We start from the raw sequence: 8,569 nt of genomic DNA, 5'->3' as shown, positions 1-8,569 counted from the left end.
TGGAGGAGAAAATGGAATTTGGCTCAGAACAGAGGACATGTGAAGGGTTAGCCATTTGCCTGCTGCTAAAATGAGATGAAATGTTGAAGCCAACTTTTCTCTTGTTTTCTTTCCAGAGTGGAGTCTGGGAAATCTTTACAAGTAGAAAGTCGTTGTCTCTGGCTTTTCTCCTGACTCATCTCTTATTGGTACTTGTTTCCTTCTCCTCTTTATGTCTTCTCTTCATGTGCTGTCAGCTTATCCATAAAGTGCCCCATTACTTCTATTGTCTCCCTTGTCCTCCACTCTTCCAAAGCTGCCCTTCTCTTGGTGTCCTGTTCTTAACCACTAGAGAACCCCCTATCCGTGTCAATAGCTGACAATAGCTTTGAGGTTACTACTATTTAATTGTATTTTCATTTTTAAGAGAAAGATGGTAGGGCTTAACCCAAAGTAATCCATCAGTGATGGTGAGATTTCAAGCAGTGATTTACGGAGCTCTTCAAAGCGTGGCTTTAACTGTGCCTTTGCTCTTCAGGATTGAACGTGCATGTAAACTAACTCTATAAACATAAGATGCTATAGTGGTTAAACTACTAAAACATTTCCATACAGATGGATAGATATACAGCTGCTGCCCTAAGCCTCCTGAATGCCCAGGATCATCCCTGGTGACTCAGCTCCCCTGCAGACCCTGCTCCATTTCCCCACAATCCAAAAGCTACAGGGTTAATTCTGCCCCTGCTGGTGCCTTTCAGCTCCAGCAGCATCTGCTTTGATTGGCTGGTTTCAACCGTGCCCCTGCCCTGATTGTCAAGTAGTTGAATTAGGGTCTTGATTGTATTCTTAATCACAACTGTTGTCGCATTGTTCTTACTGTCATTATTGTTGGTGGAGGTGGAATTTATCTTTTTAGATTCCAATAAGGAAAAGTAGGCAAAGGCTTTTTTTCCTTAATATTTGGGTGCTTGCTTAAATGTTTAAGAAAAACAGAAAATATCATATATGAACTAAAATGTGGCATTCCACAGTAATCTTTAAAGGTCCAAGAATTAAATAATTAAATACACACATGCACGCATGCGTGCACACACACCTTTGTTCAGGAAAATTAATTATAGTAAAATATGCATTGCAAAAAATGTGACCATTCTGTCTGAATCCATTTCAGATGTGAAATATGTAGAAGGTTATAAATAACTGTGTAACTTAAGGATAATTACATGACTCATAGGGAAAAGAAATATAATGTAATGGTGTGTACACGGAGAAAAAAATGGTAAATGAGGAAATGAGCAACATGAAACAAGTGGTTTAATTATAAGAGTACAAAAGGCATATAATGAGAGATAATATAGAAGCATGATAAAGAGGGAATGACATCATTCAACTTAAAAAACATTAAATTTATTAAAAGAACATCCTTTCAATTTCAAGTCTCTAAAAACACTTTAATACTAATAATAATGTACTATGATAATAATAATATAAAAAAATTCAATCAATATAAAAGGTAAAAAGATCAGAGTACATATAATTTCAAGTCTCATCACTTAGAACTATCATCATTAACATTTGGTGAACTTCATTATATTAGTCCATTTCTGTTGCTTATAACAAAATACGTGGAACTAGGTAACTTATAAAGAAAATGAAATTTATTGCTTACACTTTCAGAGGCTGGGAAATCCAAAGTCAAGGGAACACATTTGGTGAGGTTCTTCTTTGGTGGTGGCTTTCCAGCAATGCAGGGGTCTCACATGGCAGAAAATGGTGGAGCAGAGAGAGAAAGAATGCCTCAGGTGCTCTCTTTTTAAAGCCCTCAGAACCATGCCTACGACCACCATTAAACTATCAACTTAATTACCTCGTCAAGGCTCCATGTTTCAATTACCATAATAGGATTTCCCACCCTCAACAATTACAATGGAGATCAAGCTTCTAATACATAAAACTTGGGGGACACAATCTATATCATTCATTCTAGATGTTGTTTAATTAGTATTTATACATTCTGAGTTTGAAGTTTTTTGAAGATCTCCAAGTGATTCTGAAGCACTCAGAATCCGAAAGTCAGATGTGAGAATCACTTACCTAGAGAACTGATTGGCCCAAGAGCTCTGGTGTCAACCGGATCGATCTACTGTGAAGCCTCCTAGCAGGCTAAACCCAAGCACACACACACACAGCTTCCAGTATGTTTTTTAAATCCCTGATACAGAAGGAATCACAAGATATTTGAGGAGCTTTGATGATGGAGTGTAGAAACCCAAAAATACAGTAAAAATGACAGACAGGAGTGTGACATTAAAGAGAACAGAAGAAACTTCAAAAACTGTAAGTGATATCTTCAGAAAGTTAAGAAAAGTGATTGAGTTAATTAAACCAGACCAGATAATAAAAAAATAATAGAAATAATAGAAAAACAAGAAAGAGCTGTTTGGAAATTGAAAGTGTGATTGCTGGAACTAAAAAAGAAAAAACTCTCCGGAAGAGTTATTACATATGAAGGTCATCCAAATTGAAATGGCCCACTGTGTACCCACACAAGTATGAAAAACTACCTGCACCAATTCAGAACTGAAATTTCAGAATGATAAAGTTTAAGAGTGGGGAAGAGTTAAACATAAAACCTGGGGAATCAAAATGGTATCAGGCACTGCAGCAGCATCATTGTGAAACCTAGGAGACAATGGAAAAATGCCTCTAAATTTCAGAAAAAAGTTTCTAACTGATTGGCTTCAGTTAATAATTGTTGAAGTTAGCTGATGAGTACACAGGGAATAATTATATCCTCTTATTTTACAAATGTTAGAAATTTTTCAGTGATAAAAATTTTAAAAAGAGGGGGAAGTGGAAAAATATACTAGATTAAAAGAGGTGTAAGAAGTATCCAATAAAGAGGAAAAAGAGGTTTAGGAGACATTAAAACCAGAAGCAATGCTTTGTTTGGAATTAGCTACTGATTTGAACAATTTTGTGGTCAGTTCAGATAATTTAAATGTAATCTGTGTATTAAGGAGTTTAAGAATTACAGAAATGGGGAAATGGAGATACATGCTAGTAAAAACAGATCACAGTATGTATAGGAAAATCAGAAAAAAGTAATAAATAAGATATAAGTATTTATATACAGAAAAAGACCTAGAAATCAATATGCTAGTTATTAGGAGAATGTTAATTTTGCTGTTGTATTTATTTTTTAATTTTCTAAAATGGATAGTTATTCCCTCAATAATAATAGAAAATTATTTTAAGAGTTAAAACATAAGTTTATTTTTTCATTTTTCTATCCTAGAGTCAGTGTTATTTTTCTTATACACAAATGTAAAACACTATTATAATCTTTAAAATTACTTCTTATTTATTTTATTATATATGAGAATATTAATTTTAACTCTGCATTATACAAAAAGATCATTTAAAAGGGGCAAAAAAAAGAATCACTGGATGGCTTGTTAAAAATTACTTGACCCCTCCCACAGATTTTTTTTTATTCAGTAGGCAGAGCCTAAGAATTTGCGTTTGTGATAAGTTTCCAGGTGATAGTAGTGTTGTTGGTCCTGAGACCACAGTTTAAGAACCACTGGTGTTGATTAAAATGATCGGAGACGTGAAGGAAGACGCAGCAGACAAGATGCAGGTGAAGAGCGGGGGCCACTGCTCTCTCAGGCAAATAGCGCCGACCCAGCCGCTGTTACAGCTTTTATTACATTTAGCAAGCTTGTGCATGCAAGATAAGCATTAATGCATAAATTCTGTTATACTTTTCTCAAGAGCAGAAGGCCGTTACCTCCCTTCTCAAGCACTTAGTTATCTATAATGCGCCTCCAGGGAACATCCCAAGAAAGTGTTCTCACAACTTCAAGCTTTCTCAAGGATTGTTTGCAATCCTTGACATTTCTTGGTTAACTCGTTTGAGAGTCCACCAAGTGAACACGTCCTTGGGTGCTGACCACAGAAATCCATTAACCATTTCCTTCGCCACTGGTCTAGAGAAAACTCAATCCATTTTCCTGCCTAGTGGAAATACATCTGTTAACAGGAACAAAGCAAAAAAATCAGACTGGGGATTTCACTCTTTAGTACTGAGTTTTCTGGAAAATCTTCAGTTTTAGAAAGGTTATTATTGTAGGCCTTCATTATACCTAGTGTCCTGCAAGTTACAGTTTTTCCAATAATTTCATTAGTTTTTCCAGTAATTTCATCCTATCGAGGGGTCTAGCTGCTCCTAATAAAGATTTTAACCAGACTGGTCTTTTCAAGCCAACCTGCCACTCCTACCTCCTGAGATTTGGCTTGGTCCATTTCCTGAATTCTTCTAAAGTTCTGCAGCTTGATTCTTCATTGGCATCCTTCTGTTCAGGAACTCAGGTTCCATCTTTTTCCACCGCCAGGCAGTTAGCATTCTTCTACCTGCTTTTCATTTCTCCCCTTTGTTAACACTCCATTCATTGTTGTCTCTATTCCTATTTTCTTTGTTTATAAAGTTTTGTAGTGGATTGAATTATGTTCCCCCAAAACTCAGTGAAGCTTGAATTGTGTCCCCCAAGTTTTATGTATTAGAAACTTGGCACCCACTGTGACTGTTAAGAGGATGGGAAATCCTATTATGGTAACTGAAAGGTGGAGCCTTGAAGAGGTGATTGGATTGTAGGACCATGCCATAGTGAGTGGATTAAAAATGGTGGTCATGGAGTATGGATCTGAGGGCTTTAAAAGAAGAGAGAGGAGAGTCTGTCTGGCTCTCTCTCTGCTCTCTCTGCTTCCACCATCTTGCACTGTGAGATCCCTGGGTCACTGTCGCCACCATCAGATGGATTTTGGACTTCCCAACCTCAGACACAGTAAGCAGTAAATTTCATTTTCTTATAAATCACCCAGTTCCAAATATTTTGTTATAAGCAACAGAAATGGACTAAGACAAGTTTATAGCTTTTTTTTTTTAATTGAAACTATGTCATGTTAATGGGTCTCCAGGAGGGAGCAGACATAAGTGCATGTGCTCAGTCTGCTCTGTCTTATTGGAAATCTCTCTTGACCTCTTTGCCTTTCCTTACCCCTCTGGCTGTTTCTTTAGGCTAGAATAAAACGAAGTCATAGACAATGGACAATAGCCATAAGCATATGGTGTTTCTTTTACGGGAGCAGCTGTCTCTTACCCCGTTCAACACACATGTGCTCGGATTGTTTTCCTACCTTTAGAGACCAATGCGACCTACTTAAGGTTTTGAAAAGAGTTACACACCAACTTTTTTCAGCTCCCTCATTTACTTTCGTCTGTACTTGGCAGTTTTTGATTCACAGTTTATTATTTGTGTTGTGGATATGTTCATATTTTATCATAGATAAATATTTTTCTGTAATTTGTATTTGCTGGTAATAATAGTAAATTTTAAGGAAGGAGACTGGAGTAGAAAATTGCATTCTACCATCTTTAGTTGAAATTTCCATTTCTGGGTATTTTAAATGCCCTGAATTTTTATTTATACTAGCTTGAGGTAAAATGAAAATTACCTACTGTGAAATTCTTTGTAACAATTTCCCTAATTAGGACTTAGAATCTAGTTGGTTTATGTTTTAGAGGAGCTATTTCATCCTTGAGGTTTCCAAGACATTTTATCCTGTCCACCTCATGTCATCTCAAACTTATAAAAAGGATACTTTGAGACCATTTCTATATGCTACCAAAGCTGCTGTACGAAAATCGAAAGATTCAGGGAAGCACCTAGTTCATTAGGCTGAACGGTGGCCAGCAGCATATTCGGTATGACCAACTGAATCTTTTACATTTCTTTGTGTACACAGAGCCAAACATTTTTCATTACTAAATTATAGATGCTCAAAAGTCTTGAAGCCATGAAGCAATGTTATCATTCATTCTGAAATATGTCATCCCTCCCTTACTTATATTTCCTCCATTTTTAATTCTCTAAATGAACTTACATCAGGATGGGAACTTCTTAGAACCAAGAGTTCTTGATTGTCTTGTAAAACAATGAATTTCACTTTTAAATTAATATTATTACTGACATCTGCACCATGATTTACAGATAACAGGACTCTAGTAAATGTTACCTTTCCTTTGAATTTCATCATTAATTAAAATTGTGAAGCTCCTATTAAAACAAGTAACTTATTATGTCTGTAATATTCTGAGTTTTCCTGAGAACTTTTTACAGAGAATATGAAAAATTCTCCCTCCAGATCCTTTAAAAGGTATACTGCTGCTTTTAAAACTTCAAGAACAACACAGCTATAAAGTGTGATATCAAGCCTACACACCTAGAAGTGATATCTTTGCAACAAATTGCATGAAAAATTTTCTATCTTCAAATATATTCTAATAGGTTTCAATTAAAAATCAGCCTAATTTAACACATGTTCAGAGCATTTAAATTTCCTTATTGAAGCACTTAAACTGGGGGAAATTACACTGAGGGACATTTTTATTTAAAATCATTTTCCCATTAGAACACCATTAAAAAGTCACAGAATGGTAAGAGAAATAGTGAAGAGTAGATGCAGCTCATGATACCTAAACAGTAATGAAGGCCAGATATTTTGCAACTAATGACGGGCAGAAACTCATTTAGAAATAGAAATATGTAATGACAGTTATCAATATTGTGCTGTCATGCTCCAGAAGGTATTTTATTGCCAAAAAGAACCACTCAAGGGTGCTATTTTTAAATCTTCACATTACTCTCCAACACAGCAATGACATACTGCACAGGAAATAAAATGTTATTTCAACTAAATGTTAGTGTTGAAGTAGAGTATATTCTGCTAATTATTGCAAAGTTATTGCAGCTCTCAAGTAATCAAGGCATTAAACAGGATGTGGGACTTATGGTGTTGACATAACTGGGATAGGATTGAACCACTCATTCCCAAGATGAAACTACTTTATGTAAAAGTGCAACTGTCACTACCGAAAATTACATAACTTGTGCATAATTCAGAAATACATTTGAGATATTTAGAACTGTCAGTCTTCATTTTTTCTAAAAGGAAAAAATTAAGTCTTTCAAGTAGTGGCATTTTATATATTATTGTCAGTGTATGGCAGAAACATTTGTACTAACTGTGCAACTTTCAGCCGCCTAATAACTAAACAGAATCATGTGAGTTCTGGCCAATAAATGTAAGCAAAAGAGATGTGTCACTTATGGGCTGAGGCTGTGGAAACCCACATGTGATTCTCCAGACTTGCTCTTGTTCTGCTGCAGCAGGTGTAGAGTCCCTGGTTCCTTAATGCAACTTCCTTTCTTTTTTTATTGTGGTAAGTACACAACATGAGATCTACTGTCATAATGGATTTTTAAGTGCACAATACAGTATTGTTAACAATAGACACAACAATGTTATACGACAGATCTCTAGAAATTATTCATCTTGCGTAGCTGAGACTTTATACCTGTTGAACAGCAACTCCTTATTCCCCACTTCTCCCAGCCCCTAGCAACCACCATTCTACTCTACTTCTTTGTTTAACTATTTTAGAGAATGAATATAAGTGAAATTGTGCACTATCTGTCCTTCTTTGACTGGCTTATTTTGCTTAGATAATGTTCTCCAGGTTTATCCATATTGTCACATATGACAGGATTTTCTTCCTTTTCAAGGCTGGATGGTATTTCATTTTATGTGTGTACCACAATTTCTTGACCTATTCTTCTGTCCTTAGACACTTAGGTTGCTTCTACCTCTTGGCTACTGTGATAGTGCTACAATGAACATCGGAAGGCAGATATCTTTTCAAGATACTGATTTCACTTTCTTTAAATATATATCTAGAAGTGGGATTGCTGGATCATAGGTAGTTCTATTTTAAATTTTTTATGAACCTCCATACTGTTCTGCACAGTGGCTGCACCATTTTACTTTCCCACCAACAGTATATAAGGGTTCCAAATATCTTTTTGAGATCCTTTTGGTTACCGAGAATTGGGATTGCTAGATCATATGGAAGTTCTATTTTTAATATGTTGAGGAACATCCATACTATTTTCCATCGTGGATGCACCATTTTGCATTTTTCACAAAAAGTGTACAAGGGCTTCAATTTATCCTTTTTTTTTTTTTTTTTTTTTTTTTTTTTTTTGGTAACAGCTATCCTAACAGCTGTAAGGTGGTATGTCATTGTGGTTTTGATTAGTGATGCTGAACATCTTTTCATGTACTTGTTGAGTATTTGTGTCTTCCTTGGAGAAGTATCTATTCAAGTCCTTTGCCCATTTTTCAATCAGGTTATTTGGTTTTTTTGCTGCTGAGTTGTAAAGAAAAAAAAAAAAAACCATCCTTATATAATTTGAATGTAAACTCCTTATCAGATATACAGTTTAAAAATATTGTCTTCCATTCTCTAGGTTGCCTTTTGACTCTGTTGATTATTTTCTTTGCTATGAAGAAGCTTCACAGCCTGAATGTCTAAGTGATTAAGTGGAACAAAGTCCCCATTTATCTACAAAGGACATATAGCATGAACAAGAATGAGATCTTGGCCATGTTAAGTCACCAAAGTTTTCTGGATAGTTTGTATCATTCAAGAATTTTTTTTATTCTAAAATATCTGATTTATTAGCAT

This window comes from Galeopterus variegatus, unplaced genomic scaffold (genome assembly GCF_000696425.1).
Source record: "Galeopterus variegatus unplaced genomic scaffold, G_variegatus-3.0.2 Scaffold8861, whole genome shotgun sequence".
NCBI lineage: Eukaryota > Metazoa > Chordata > Mammalia > Dermoptera > Cynocephalidae > Galeopterus > Galeopterus variegatus.
This window is presented reverse-complemented; position numbering follows the sequence as displayed.